This window comes from Pinus tabuliformis, chromosome J (assembly GCF_031772625.1).
Source record: "Pinus tabuliformis cultivar Carrire ecotype Pingquan chromosome J, CPIR1, whole genome shotgun sequence".
Taxonomy (NCBI): domain Eukaryota; kingdom Viridiplantae; phylum Streptophyta; class Pinopsida; order Pinales; family Pinaceae; genus Pinus; species Pinus tabuliformis.
In genome coordinates this window covers 185,641,067-185,656,210 of record NC_142295.1, presented here as the reverse complement: position 1 = coordinate 185,656,210, position 15,144 = coordinate 185,641,067, and positions in this window count along the sequence as shown.

Sequence of the window (15,144 nt, the reverse complement as noted above, 5' to 3'; positions counted from 1 at the left end):
GATTACATCGGTAGAACCCACTTCTACTTTGTTATAATTGGCTGACCAATCTGTAGTATGACTAGAAGGAACTCTATACGATGTCATGGTTTTCGTAGATTCTTGGGAATACCCAACTGACTTCCTGGTAATTAATCCAAAAACCCGACTAGATGGACACGCTTTAATTTTAGGTAGACCCTGGCTGGCCACTGCCGATGCATACATTGGTTGTCGGCATGGGAATATGACAATAACCAGAGGACCAAATATCAAAAATCTAGTCCTATATCCTCCAGCACAGCCAAGTCTTACAACAATAAAAACTATCCAGCACCCTGTATCATACCTTACTGACAATATCAGATCACCATTGACTATACAGAAGGCTCTAGACTTCAAAGATATAACAGAAGATGATGCCATCAACAACTTCGTTAGTCAAATGGAATCTAGACCTCATGCACAGTGTTTTATGATAGAAGCTGCATTCGAGAATGAACTGGAAGAAGACCCTTGAAAGATACACATGACCAAACGATACCTGTTACTTCTGTTGCTAATAGTAAAGTAGTGGAAATTGAACCGGGAAAAACACTAAATATTAATGCCAACCTTACACCAGAACAAGAAATCAAACTCATCCATTTGTTACGAAAATACCAAGAAGCATTTGCATGGGACTATCCTGATATGAAAGGGATTGATCCCCAATTGTGCACCCACCATATTTACATAGAAAAAGATGCAATACCTGTCCGACAACCGCAAAGAAGACTCAACCCCCATCTAAAAGATGTTGTGAAAGCAGAACTTCAAAAGCTTTTAGATGTTAATTTTATTTATCCTATTTCTGATAGTAAGTGGGTCTCTCCACTTGTGGTTGTGCCCAAGAAGAATGGGAAATGGAGGATTTGTGTGGATTATAGGGAGCTAAACAAAGCCACACAAAAAGACCATTTTACCCTCCCATTCATAGACCAAGTACTGGACACGTTAGCAGGAAAGAAATTCTTTTCTTTCCTAGATGGCTTCAGTGGATACAATCAGATTCAGATTGCCCCTGAAGACCAGGACAAAACTACCTTTACTTGTCCTTGGGGAATGTACGCTTATAGAGTTCTACCCTTTGGCTTATGTAATGCCCCTGCCACATTCCAAAGGGCCATTCTTAGCATCTTTGCAGACTTAATAAATGATGGGCTTGAAGTCTATATGGATGACTTTACACCGTATGGAGATGATTTTGATCCAGCTCTAGACACTCTAGAAAAAGTCCTACAGCGCTGCATTGCTACCAGGCTTTGCTTAAGCCACGAAAAGTGTTATATGATGATGACAGAAGGGCTTATTCTGGGGCACTACGTCTCAGCAACCGGCATTTAGGTAGACCCGGCTAAAATTCAGATTCTTTTGCTCGTTCCCACCCCCACTACTCAGATGGAGGTACGCATCTTTCTTGGATTTTCTGGGTATTACAGACGATTTATAGAACATTATTCACACATTGTTGCACCTCTATATGCACTAACAGGTAATGTTGATTTCATGTGGACAGAAAAATGTGACCGCGCTTTCCAGGAGTTAAAGAAGCTTGTATCAACAGCTCCAGTCCTTCGAGGACCAAACTGGAATTTACCATTCCAGATCTCATCGGATGCCTCAGACACAGCAATCGGTGCAGTCCTTAGACAGGAGGAGGATAAAAAACCTTATGCTATTTATTACATCAGCAAAAATTTAACCCCTGCTGAATTAAATTACACTGTCACCGAAAAAGAATTCCTTGCTGTAATACATGCTGTCAATAAATTTAGACATTATATCACAGGCTATCCCGTTGTTTTATATACAGATCATTCTGCTATTAAATACTTAGCAAATAAGCCTGTTACAAATGCCAGAGTCACAAGATGGTTGATCTTATTGCAGGAATTTGATATCACAATCAAAGATAGACCCGGCAAGGAGAACCCTGTAGCTGATTTTCTCTCACGGATACCAAAACCAATTGAAGTAGCAGCAGTAGAAGACCAATTTCCGGAAGAACACATGTTTGCGGTTGTTGCTCAAACACCCTGGTATGCTGATGTTGCCAATTACCTTGCAGTAGGTAAACTACCAAAGCACTTAACCCCTAATGAATGTAAGCAGATTGTTCACAAGAGCACTTGATTTTCGTGGATTGGGGGCAATCTGTTCCACACAGGGGCAGACATGCAAATCAGGAGATGTATTCGAGAAGATGAAATTTTTGACATCCTAAAAGCCTGTCATGACGGACCTTGCAGAGGACACTTTGCAGAAAAAAGAACAGCACATAAAGTACTGCAGACAGGATATTACTGGCCTACAATTTTTAAGGATGCGAAGAAATTCGTTCAAGCCTGTGATAGTTGCCAGCGAGCAGGTCGACCTGGTCAAGCCGACGAGATGCCTCTGAGACCACAATTGGTTATTGAACCGTTTGAACGCTGGGTTCTTGACTTCGTTGGACCCATCAACCCATCATCAAATCAGAGAACATATATCCTGGTCGCCACAGAATATGTTACTAAATGGGTTGAAGCGGAAGCGTTACCTAGAGCTACAGAAGATTCGGTAGTTCAGTTCCTATTCCATTTGTTTGTACGATATGGCCTTTCGAGAGAAATAATTACAGATGGAGGACCTCAATTTGCCGGAAACAAATTAGCTGCAACACTTAACAACTATCACGTCCAGCACAAAATTACTACCCTATATCACCCATAGGCGAATGGGCAAGTAGAGAGCAGCAATAAGGTAATAGAATCAATTTTAACAAAAACCATTGCTTCACATAGGCGTGACTGGGCCGCCCGACTACCTGAAGCACTCTGGGCCTATAGAACCACCTAGAGAAGTACCACTGGTTATTCGCCCTATCAATTAGTGTTTGGGAAACAACCTATTTTCCCCATAGAATTCGAAATCCAAACCCTACGAACTGCACAGGAAGTTGGCCTAGATTTAAGTGAGGCACAAATCAATCGACTACAGCAGATTAATGAATTGGACGAAATAAGGCTCTCTGCATTACAGAATACAACACTTATTCAACAGCAGCGAGCTAAATGGCATGATGCACTTATCAAGAACAAAGTCTTTCATGAAGGGGACTGGGCTCTGTTATATGACTCTCGGTTTCAGGATTTCCCAGGCAAACTGCAGACTCGATGGCTGGGGCCATATGAAATTCAGAAAGTACATGATAATGGGACCCTTACTCTCATTACAATCGATGGTTCTGGATATGCATTCAAGGTAAATGGCCATCGAGTTCGTCTCTATCGCAGGCCACTCACTCGGGAATCCTTCTGTGATCAGCTACGTCAAGATACTGACATGAAAATTTTAGGAGAGGAAGTAAAATCTTCCTCACCTACAATTCGGTGAGGAACTCATTCTGTTGACTTGTACATAAGTTCTTGTATATACGTTTTTTTAATATTTTTCTTGATCTCTCTTTCCTAAGATTTCTATTTACAGTTAGTGTGTTTTTGTTGTTCCTTTTCCAGAAGGAACAACAGTGGTTTGTTTTTGTGTCTTTGTTGTTCCTTTTTTTCCAAAAAAGAACAGCAGGTGTGAATTTTTGTTGTTCCTTTTCAAAAAGGAACAGCAGTTGCTTGTTTTCGTGTTTTTAGCATTGTCGTGTTTTTGCTGTTCCTTTTTCAAAAGGAACAGCACTTTTTTTACTGTTCCTTTTTCAAAAGGAACAGCACTTCGTGTTTTTGTTGTTCCTTTTTCAAAAGGAGCAACACTTCGTGTCTTTGCTGTTCCTTTTTCAAAAGGAACAGCACTTCGTGTTTTTGCTGTTCCTTTTTCAAAAGGAACAACACTTCGTGTTTTCGCTGTTCCTTTTTCAAAAGGAACAGCACTTCGTGTTTTTGCTGTTCCTTTTTCAAAAGGAACAGCATTTTGGGTTTGCTGTTTTGAGTTTTTGCTGTTCCTTTTTAAAGGAACAGCGTTTTGAGTTTTGCTTCGTGCCTTTGCTGTTCCTTTTTCAAAAGGAACAGCACTTCGTGTTTTTGCTGTTCCTTTTTCAAAAGGAACAACACTTCGTGTTTTTGCTGTTCCTTTTTCAAAAGGAACAACACTTCGTGTTTTTGCTGTTCCTTTTTCAAAAGGAACAGCATTTTGGGTTTGCTGTTTTGAGTTTTTGCTGTTCCTTTTTAAAGGAACAGCGTTTTGAGTTTTGCTGTTCCTTTTCAAAGGAACAGCAGTGTGGTTTTTGCTGTTCCTTTTCAAAAAGGGACAACATTTGCAAGTTTTTGCTGTTCCTTTCCAAAAGGAATAGCAGTTGACAATTTTTTTAGACAGCACTCATGATCTTAGGAGAACGACATCCCAACTATCTGCTTGCATGGATTCTTCTCTTTCAAAAGGAACACCAAAGTCATATCTTTGTCTCAGTGATGATTCATATTGAGGATGCTTTCTCACCCATCCTCTTTCCAGTCTCTAAGATTCAGCTATACACTTATGCAATGAATATCAATTACAACACACCGAAGTCAGGATATCATAAAATCGCTATCTTTATAAAGCCTAGTATTGATAAGAGGACAAGAGGGGGGACATATTTACTTCTCATCCCCATTGTCATTGACCTATTCCCATTGACTGGTTGGTTATCTTTATCATGGCGATTTCCTTTAAAGAAATTTTTTTCTAATTATTACATAAGAATAAGAACAGAGGATTTATATTTTCCTGTTGGGATGATAAGACTTCTTCCGCCATTCCCACTCTTAAGGAGTGTTGAACCACCCTTATGTGTAAATATATAAGAAAAAGTACTGGAAAAACAAAAGAAAAAAAAAGGAAAAAATGATGATGAATGTGATTTATTGTCAAATGCAGGATAGGGGGTCTCAGCAAGAGCCAGCCTACCATGATCATCAGGTTGGAAGCGAAGTGGCATTCCCAGCATGGCCACCATACCAGGGAAATGGTCCAAAGGTATATTAACTAAGTAGACCTTGGAACAGGGGGTCTCATCACGAGCCGGCCTGCCCATGTTTCGCGCCTTCCTGGTGAATGGCATTATGGTTACCTGGTTACCAAGCCAGCATAATGGCCTGTATTTTGACAAAATATTTTTATACACATACAGGATCATGGTTCCGGGGGCGAAATAAACAACTCTACCAAGGTTATGGACACCTGTTGGCAGCAGAGCTCTGTTAATGGTATCGAAGTCATAAATGGTTACACCAACAGGGATAATATTAATACCTCTTTATTTCCTCTATCTTATGAATAATTCATATTTTATTTCCTGATTAACATATCGCATGAATACTCATTACTACCAATCATGGCAAAGGAACTGACAATGACCCCTCGAGACTTCGTACGAGTGACAGACGTCCCATCCCCTGGCCTCGCATCATATTAGGAAAGCTCTTATGTAAAACGCGATCCACCTTTTTGCCTCGATTTCGGTATTTAGTTGTCTATCCAAAACATGGCGTAATTTTATATGTTGTTCTTTATGACTGGTAACACGATGGCTGCTGCTCCTCCATTTGACGGCTAGGGCAGCCTGTCACATCGTGGGGGGGAAGGTAATCTCATTACTCCACGGGGCACGTGTCACCACACCATTCGGGGTAGATAGTGTACGAAGGAATGGCATGGTTTAACGGTATGATAGTTCTATTTTACGCAAAGTTTCCATCCGCAATCCATTTTTGCTGCATGCTCTGTTTTTTCGCGATGATCATCTTCTCTGCATCCCAAAACAGCTCAGACAGTTCCTGTTCCATTAAATTTTTTTTTTAGAACCATGGGAGGTAAGGCAGTCCGAAGCGAGCCCCAGGAATTGACAGCCTCTGCTACTGCTCGGGAGATCCTGGAAAAGGCTGGATGGCTGAATTATTTCAATTGCTTACAAGAACCAAACGAGACAGTGGCGTTGGAATTTCTGCAAAACTTGCAGGAAGACTACTCCACAGTAAGAGAAAGACGGATACTGGTCACTGACGATGTAATTGCCGAAGTTTCAGGCCTACCAGCCACCGGACCTGTTTGGACGTTGAAGAAAGAAAGATTGCAGAAGATTATAGAGATTTTTCAGGACGAAGGCCAAAGCCTGACAATGAAAGGGAAGGGAGTTCTGCCAGCTACGTTGGGAGAACCCTGGACCGAACTAGCAAAGATAGTACAGAGCTACATTACTTGCGAAGGAAGGAAGGACGTGGTAAGACCTCGCCATCTTAAATTGTTAGCTGTTTTAAAAGAAAAATGTTCTGTAAATATTCCTGCACTTTTAAATTCGCTATTGCATGATGCGGCCCGAAGCCTGAAAATGGCCCAGCACGAAGACGCAGTTGTTAGCCACCATGGATTGATTCAATTGATAGTAAGCCATAGTCTCACCCAACAGCAGAGCAGCTGGGAGGAGCTCATTGCAGTGATTGAAGGGGGATTGGTTGCACCACCTCCAAAACCTGAAACCTCCTCCAGCACGCCAGAACAAACAGAGAAACGTAGAGAAGTGGCAGCCGGAAAACGTGTCGCTTCGAAACGGAAGCATTCTTCAGATACACCGGAGCGACCAGAAAATGCAAAGAAGTGATAGCAAAAAAACCTATTGCCTACACACCTGAACAGCTAGAAAAACCAAGGACATCAGTTCATCTAGCTCGAATACGAGGGAGGCTGGAAAAGATTCGGAACACCAGCCAACCAATTGAGATTACAGACGAACCTCCAGAACCAGAAGAAATACCTTCTGATGAAAATGTTGGACAATCTGGGGAAGAGGCTGAACAAGCCGGAGAAGAAGGAAAAGAAGGAGAAATGCACTCTGAAGCTGAACACCCCAAGGCAGTGACTGAACAAGATAATCGGGAGGAGGAAGTAAGACAGCCAGAAAGTAGTCCGCTGCGAGACCCTGTGGGCGAAGAAGAATTGGCCGTAATCTTGGCCAGCTTGGGGGAATATGGCCAACCCTCCAGCCCAGCAGGTCCTCCCAATGGACCGCCAGAGGAAGAGATACCCGAGAATTCACATGTAGAGAACCAAGGAGAAGAAAATCCACCCGTTCATGAGGAAGAAACAAGGGATACCAGTCGGGAACAATCTGTTCCCGAAGCACCAGAAGAAATGCTGGACATAGGAGCAGATTTAAGGACCAGGTCCAAACCCTCTGCCGAGACAAGGGAAATCAGGAAATTGAAGACTAAACAGCAGAGGCTACTGAGCACTATAGCCCGACTTCGACAGAAAATTCACATTCTGAAAGTGAGTCTGAGGATACAAAGGACCACACAGAAGAGGAAGAGGACCGCTACAGCAGAATCTCGTCGAACAAGAAGCCGAGGGACTTACACTCGCACTGTTGGTCGAAACCCGATTAAAAGACTTGCAGCTGTTCCAAATGATGCTGAGGAACAAATTGTTGTTCCAATGGTCACTAAGGGACAGACTGTTGTTCCAATTGATAATGAGGAACAAGCTGTTGTTCCAATTGCTACTGAAGAACAGACTGTCGTTCCATTAGCAGAGGAACCACAGCAACCTTTTGTTCATGTCAAGAAAGAAAAGGAGAATAAGGAAATCCAAACAGAGGCACCGCCCTCAGGGGTGATCCGGGTTTGGAACTATAAGCAGCATAACAGAAAGGTTCAGGTAAAACTCCCAGCCTCTACGGCCTTATGGAAAAAGGATCCAAAAACAAGGACCTTGCATAAAATGATGAAGGAAGCTCAATAGGAAACTGAAAGATTGAAGGAACAAACAGTCCCCCGGAAGAGATATGAAGAGTTGCAGCAGCAACTTCGGAATATTAGTCAGTCCGAGAGCCAAGCCTTCGAAGGCTGGCAAAAAGAGCAGGAAAAGGTTGCAAAGGTAACTCGTCGATTAGATATTGTTGTTAGATAGATGGACACTGTGTGTTCCTTGTATAATGACGTTTTAGCCTGTAGGGCCCCTGCTAAAAACTATGCTTTATTTTTGCTTGAACGATATTTACGATTAAAGATAAAATCTGTCAGGGCAGGTGCCCCTATACAAATCAATACCCTTAATGATTTCATAGATTGTTGCAAGCATTATGGAAGTAAGGTCCAAAGATTATTATGTGAATTTTACTTGCATAACCTCGTGCTAGACCAGGAAACTGATTTAAATCCTGGCCCTTTCGTTGGGGACATACAATTGCAAGCCTTTGTTTCCTTCGGGGTTAATCAGCTAAAATAGCTCAGGGCTTATACCACTTTCCAGAGGCAGGAAAATAGCCTAGATTTGTGGGTGAGGGCCGAGCCTAGAGACCCAGTACGGTTATGGAGAGCACATAGGAACCTTATGAGAACCCCGGGTGTTATGGAGACATTAGGACCTATGCATGAGGGTTTAATCAGACAAAATTTGGAATATTTTCTCACTATTAAAGACCTTGCTACCGATGCTGCAAAACTCCGATATCAGATTTCGAACCCAAACATCCAGCTCAGGGAACCATTCAGATATGAAAATTTTGAGCTGGCAGCTAGCCGTTTGAACCTTTATGGCGAGCGAATTTTGCAAGCAGGGCCATCCTGGTTAGGGTATCGATTTCGTAGTCCAATCATTTGGCACCCTGCACCCGGATACCAGGCCTTGTATGAAATGCCTGAAGGTCAAACAAATCAGTTTTTTGATGATTTGGTTGCTCATCACGGTTGTAGGTCTCCACACGAGATTCCCTCTCCAGCCTACTCTCTTACTGCTCTGCATATCAACTATAATGTTTTCATGAGGGCATGAAACAGGGTAAGCAGGGGGGTGTGTGGAGCTCTGGAAAGGTATGTTTTTGACCAACAATTTAGTGACTTTTTGGTAGCAATTGTAACCCTTTCGGCATAATGAATTTAAAGAGATAAAGCATTTTTAGTGGAATATGTGAGAATTAGTATGAAAATCTTAATCATTGATAATTGCTATTTTTCTATGCAGGAAAGGGTGGAAACGAAGGATTACTGCTTAAGAGGAAAAGACAAAGGAAGAGTAATTGTTGTCCCTTTGGAAGGGAACCAGATGCGAACAAGATCAAGCGGATCGAAGCAGAACGACCCGGGAAAGAAAGAAGAATTATCGAGTCGACGAAGCAGGGAAAGGAAAATCAAGGAGTAACGGCTTGGCGAATCCCTCAGGATCTTTGATCCTGAGGGATCACTGTCTTGCTTATTTTTGCTATCTAGATACCTCCGCCAATTCTCTTATAAAAAGGGGCAGCAGTGTTAAGCTCGGGGACCTTTTTCATATATGTAAATTTAAGTCTCAGTTTGAACTTTTATCATCGAGTCTCGTTAAGACTTGTTTTGCTGTACTTTTGTTGATGCATTAATACGAAAGACTTGGTGCTTTATTTCATCTCTGTGACTGGAGTAATCTAAGGCGGTGTATCCTTGGAAGCTAAGGGCTCGACTCCGAAGGACACTTGCTTTTGTATCATTATAATTTGGTTTCTGTGTGGATTTTCTGTATAATTTGGTAATCTGACGTGTTTGTCATATGCTGTTCTATGCTCTGTTATGACTACTTCATTAATGGTTTCATTCAGGAGATTTATGTAAGTAACTCTGTATCGTGTAAATGAACCTCTTCAGAGTTGATTGCATGTTCACTATTTAAGCCAATTATTTCTGTTACAGAGTTTTCATATTAAATATTGCTATTGGATTCATTTGAACTCTTATTCGTGGGAACCCGAAAGTAATATTATTTCATTTGGAAACAGAAGTCATGATCTTTGGAAACATCAGATTTCTATAATAAGTGTGTTGTGTATATATGATAAATGTTGTTCCATAATTCATTTGTGAATATCTCCTCATAAAATAAGGTTCATTGGAATTGCTTTTGACGATTTTTGTTTGATTGCGGAATGAGAGTTCGGTTCTAACTCGCGAGATCTAGTTTACTGAGTTGCTGTTCCATTTATTGTTGTTCCATTTACTGCTGTTCCATTTATTGCTGTTCCATTTACTGCTGTTCCATTTCAGATTTGCTGTTCCATTTTCCGTTTGTTGTTCCATTTCGCTTTCTGCTGTTCCATTTTCCTGCATTTATTGTTTTGGTGTGAGAGGAGGTCAAAAGCTGTAGCGAGTCAGCAAGTCGCTGCTTAGCTCCCAGATCTTTGGTCCATACTCTATTTTTCTTCCATCAGTTTCTAGAGGGATGGGTTATTGCTTCCGCACCCTTGACTGATAAATTGCCTGGTGTGATTCCTTTCTTTTAAAAGAAAATTAGTTATAGCTTAGCATCCATTTACTCTTGTATTTGCTAGACAATGTACTACGAAGCATTACTCTGACGAATAGCCTCGGATTGAGCTACTCTTTGCAATAACAAAGCGTTGCCGGATTGACTTATTAATGTATCATAACTAGAGGTGAAAGAGACCCTTGTTACAGCCCTACATAAATTGAACTAGGCAAGGTTTTAAACATTAATTATAGTCGAGACAGTGATCAACAGTAAAATCTCATTCAGGTCTCGCAAAAATATAAAGGGGCTTTTGCCTGGGATTATCCTGACATGAAGGGTATAGACCATCAGTTGTGTACACATCACATCTACACTAAAATGTATGCTCTGCCTATCTAGCAGCCTCAACGGAGATTGAATCCACATCTCAAGGACATTGTAAAAGAAGAATTACAGATGTTGGTGGACTTGAATTTCATTTATCCTATTTCGGATAGCAAATCAGTCTCTCCATTGGTGGTTGTCCCCAAGAAAAATGGGAAGTGGCGTATCTGTGTGGATTATCAAGAATTGAACAAGGAAACATAGAAATATCACTTCCCTCTTCTGTTTATGGATCAAGTCCCTGATACTTTCGCAAGTAAGTAGTTCTTTTCCTTTCTAGATGGCTTTAGTGGCTACAATTAGATTCAAATCACCCCTGAAGACAAAGACAAAACAAACTTCACCTTCCCTTGGGGTACATTCTCTTACAGAGTGTTACCATTTGGCTTATGTAATGCCCCAGCCACATTTCAAAGAGCTATACTCAACATTTTTTTTGATATGATAAACGAAGGACATGAAGTTTATATGGATGACTTCATTCCATATGGGGATGATTTTGATCAAACACTTCAAACATTAGGATAGATTTTAGAACAATGAATTGCTACCAGGTTATGTTTAAGCAATGTCAAGTGTCACATGATGATGATCGAAGGTGTAATCTTCAGACATTACATTTCTACAACAGGGATACAGGTAGATCCAACAAAAATATGGGAAATTCTTTTACTGCCTACACCTTGTACTTAGATGTAGGTACGTAGCTCCTTGGGATATGCAGACTATTATTGTGGGTTTATCAAAAACTTTTCACAAATTGTTGCGTCTTTATATGCTTTAACTAGAAATGTTGATTTTAAATGGTCTCACAATTGTGATACAACTTTTAAATGTTTAAAGAAACTAGTCTCGATGGTACCAGTATTACATGGACCAAACTAGGAGTTTCCTTTTCACATATCCACAGACGCATCAGATGCAACAATAGGCACTGTCCTCGACCAGGTGGAGGATAGAAAACCTTATGCTATATATTATATTAGCAAAAATCTTACTGCTGCAGAACTTAATTATATAGTAACAGACAAAGAATTCTTAGTTCTCGTTTATTCATAAACAAATTTAGACACTATATAACTGGCTACCAAGTTTTTTTGTATATTGATCACTCTGTCATTAGTTATTTAGCTAACAAACCTATCACAAATGGTCGAATGACTCATTTGCTATTTCTTTTGCAGGAGTTTGATATTATAGTCTATCAAAGATTGTATGGGGAAGGAAAACCTAGTCGCTGATTTTCTGTCTCCGGTACCAAAGATAAATGATCCACTGGAAATGGACAACCAATTTCCATATCAACATTTTCTTGTTGTAGCAGTCAAGATGCCATGGTATGAAAATGTAGCAAACTATATGGAAGTGGGCAAGCTTCCCATGCATTGTCCAGCATAGTGCCTGATTCTCTTGGATTTACGAATACCTTATTCACACGGGGCCTGATATGTGTATACGTAGATGCATTCATGAGGATGAGATTTATGAGATCCTGAATGCTTCCCATGACGAGCCTTGTGGGGGAAACTTTACAGATCGAAGGACAGGGCATAAGGAACTACAGATGGGCTATTATTGATCCACTATTTTTAAATATGCTAAGAAATATGGGCAGGCAGGTGATAGATGCCAAAGGATGAGCTGACTTGGCCAATCTGATGAAATGTCGATGCAACCTCAACTGGTCATAGAACCCTTTAAACGATGGGTGTTAGAATTTGTTGGCCCATTTGATCTGCCATAAAATCCAAAGGCCTACATACTGGTTGCTACAAATTATGTGATGAAATTGGTGGAAATAGTAGATTTGCCAAGAGCCACAGAGGAAGTTTTGATTAACTTCCTTTTTGGGCTATTTGTGCAGTATGGTTTACCATAAGAAGTGATAAAAAATGGGGGAGGGAAATTTGTAGGACACAAGATTACAACCACTCTCAGAAACCATTACATTACACACATGATCACTTCCCTGTATCACCCACAGGTGAACGGGAAGGTTGAAAGAACTAATAAGGTCATTGAAGCAATTATGACCAAGACAGTCCCAACACATCGACAAGACTGAGTTGCTAGACTGTAAGAGGCCTTGTGGGCCTATCACACGACTTGGAGGAATACTACTCGATACTCTCCCTACCAACTTGTGTTTGGAAAATAACCTATTTTTCTGATTGAATTCAAAATAAAGACTCTAATAATGGCTCAGGAAGTGGGATTGGATTCAATAGAAGACCAAACCAAGCGAATTCAACAAATCAACAAATTAGATGAGGCTTGACTGCTTGCTCTGCAATAGATTGCAATTATCCAGCAACAAAGGGAAAAGTGGCATGACATCCTTATAAAAAAGAAGACGTTTCAGAAAGGAGATTGGGCAATCCTCTACGACTCTAGATTCCAAGACTTTCCAGGCAAGTTACAAATAAGATGGCTCGACCCTTATGAAATTCAAGAAGTACATAACAATAGTACTCTCACTTTGACTACCATTGACAGGTCTGACCATTATTGCAAGGTGAATGGGCATCGAGTGTGTTTCTATCACAAACCACTTGCCAAGGAATCTTTTTTCCAACAAGTACGCGAGGACCCCACTATGCAAATTCTAGCTACAGGGAGTGATGACTTGGCAACTTTTCTTTTATAAAATTATCGTTTTATTTAACTATAAATAATGTATATATCCTTTTTTCTTATTGATTTCAATTCAATTATGAATCACCATGTAGATATGAGGATTTTTCTTGTTTATGGTGTTTGATAAGTGTTTATCAATCGATTGAAAAATTGTTGTTCAATGAATTGAACAACACTTATTTGTGTGTGTGTTGATGTTCAATCGATTGAATGATTGTTATTAAATCAATTGAACAACACTTATTTTTATGTTTATATTGTTGTTCAATTGATTGAACGATTGTTTTTCAATCAATTGAACAACACTTTGTTTGTTTTGTTGTTCAATCAATTGAACAACACTTTGTGTGTTTTGTTGTTCAATCGGTTCAATGATTGTTTTTCAATCAATTGAACAACACTTTTTGCATATTTCAATTTTTTTGTTCAATCGATTGAAATAGTGTTGTTCAATCAATTGAACAACACTTCTGCGTTTTTTATTTTGTTGTTCAATTGATTGAACAATTTTTGTTCAATCAATTGAACAACACTTCTATGTTTTTGTTTTCGCTATTCAATAAATTGAATATCACTTTTTATGTTTTATGATTTTTGTTGTTCAATCAATTGAACAGTGAGCAACACTTGTTGTGTTTTGTGATTTTTTTTGTTCAATCGATTGAAAAATTGTTGTTCAATCAATTAAAGAACACTTTTTTCCTTTTACGATTTTTGTTGCTCAATTAATTGAACAACACTTTTTGTGTTTTACGATTTTTTTACTGTTCAATCGATTGAACAAACTAGCAAGAAAATCACACCTTGGAAACCAAATAATCTTAATTGTAGTAAAGAAAAAAACCCAACATCATACTTTATTGTAAGAAAAGTCACTCTTAAAAACTCAATTGTACTAAATCAAGTATCACACATTGTATTAAAAACTCCATTGCAGTAAAAGAAACAAATCAGGCATAACACTTTGCAATAAAGAGAAAACTCATTTTCAATAAAGAAATCTTGGCTTGTGACCACTCTGGAAATACCGTCCAGTATGCTCTAGCAAGCAAGGGAATCTCATTAATGTAAAAATTCATTTGCAAATAAAAGGGAAAAGCATAACAAATCTTTGAGGCCTTATCCTATAATGCCTCCCTGGCAATGACGCCAAAATGTTGAACAATATAAATGCAATATTTTCACCAACATTTAAATTGTCAACCCAGGTTGGTAAACTTAGAGGTATATCATAGTAAATGCCAGAATATGACCTCATGGATCTGTGGAATAAAAATAAAGCTCTTGAAAACAATTCAAAGGCATCATTTAGAAAAAGGAACAAGATTCTTCAAAGCAAAGTAAACACACTGTGAATCTACTTATGGCTCCTCTTCTGGGTTGAGTGACTCCCGCAACAAGTCTACCTTAGTTGTCCAAGGCACAAGTGAATGTAGATTCCACTCAAACTGACAAAAAGTTAAGGAAATAAAGAATACGATTCAGTTTTCAAAACCTCTCAAAGGATTACTTGCTAAGTTGCAAAAATGGAAAGCATGAAATAAAACTAGGAAGCATAAAGCAACTTCATTCCAACTAATCTGAGAAAACCATTGAATTCTTTAAAAGGAATCTAGACTATATATACACTGCTTCTCTGGAGACAATTCAGTACTCAACTGTAAGGAAAGTGTGAAATAGGAACAAATAAGATAAATACATTTCCTATTGCTTTCAAGCTCACCCTAATCTTATAAAATCATTAAGTACTTTCTCTTCAACACAGAAATATTCTACAAGATATGTGTATTTCTTAAAGCAACATGAAGGAATATCAATCACAACTTTTAACCTTAAGACATTCTAAGAATTATGTGAGCACTTCACTTTGCCAATAAAACAAGATTACAATCTCTCCTCATGCTAATCTTAGCATTTTATTATTAA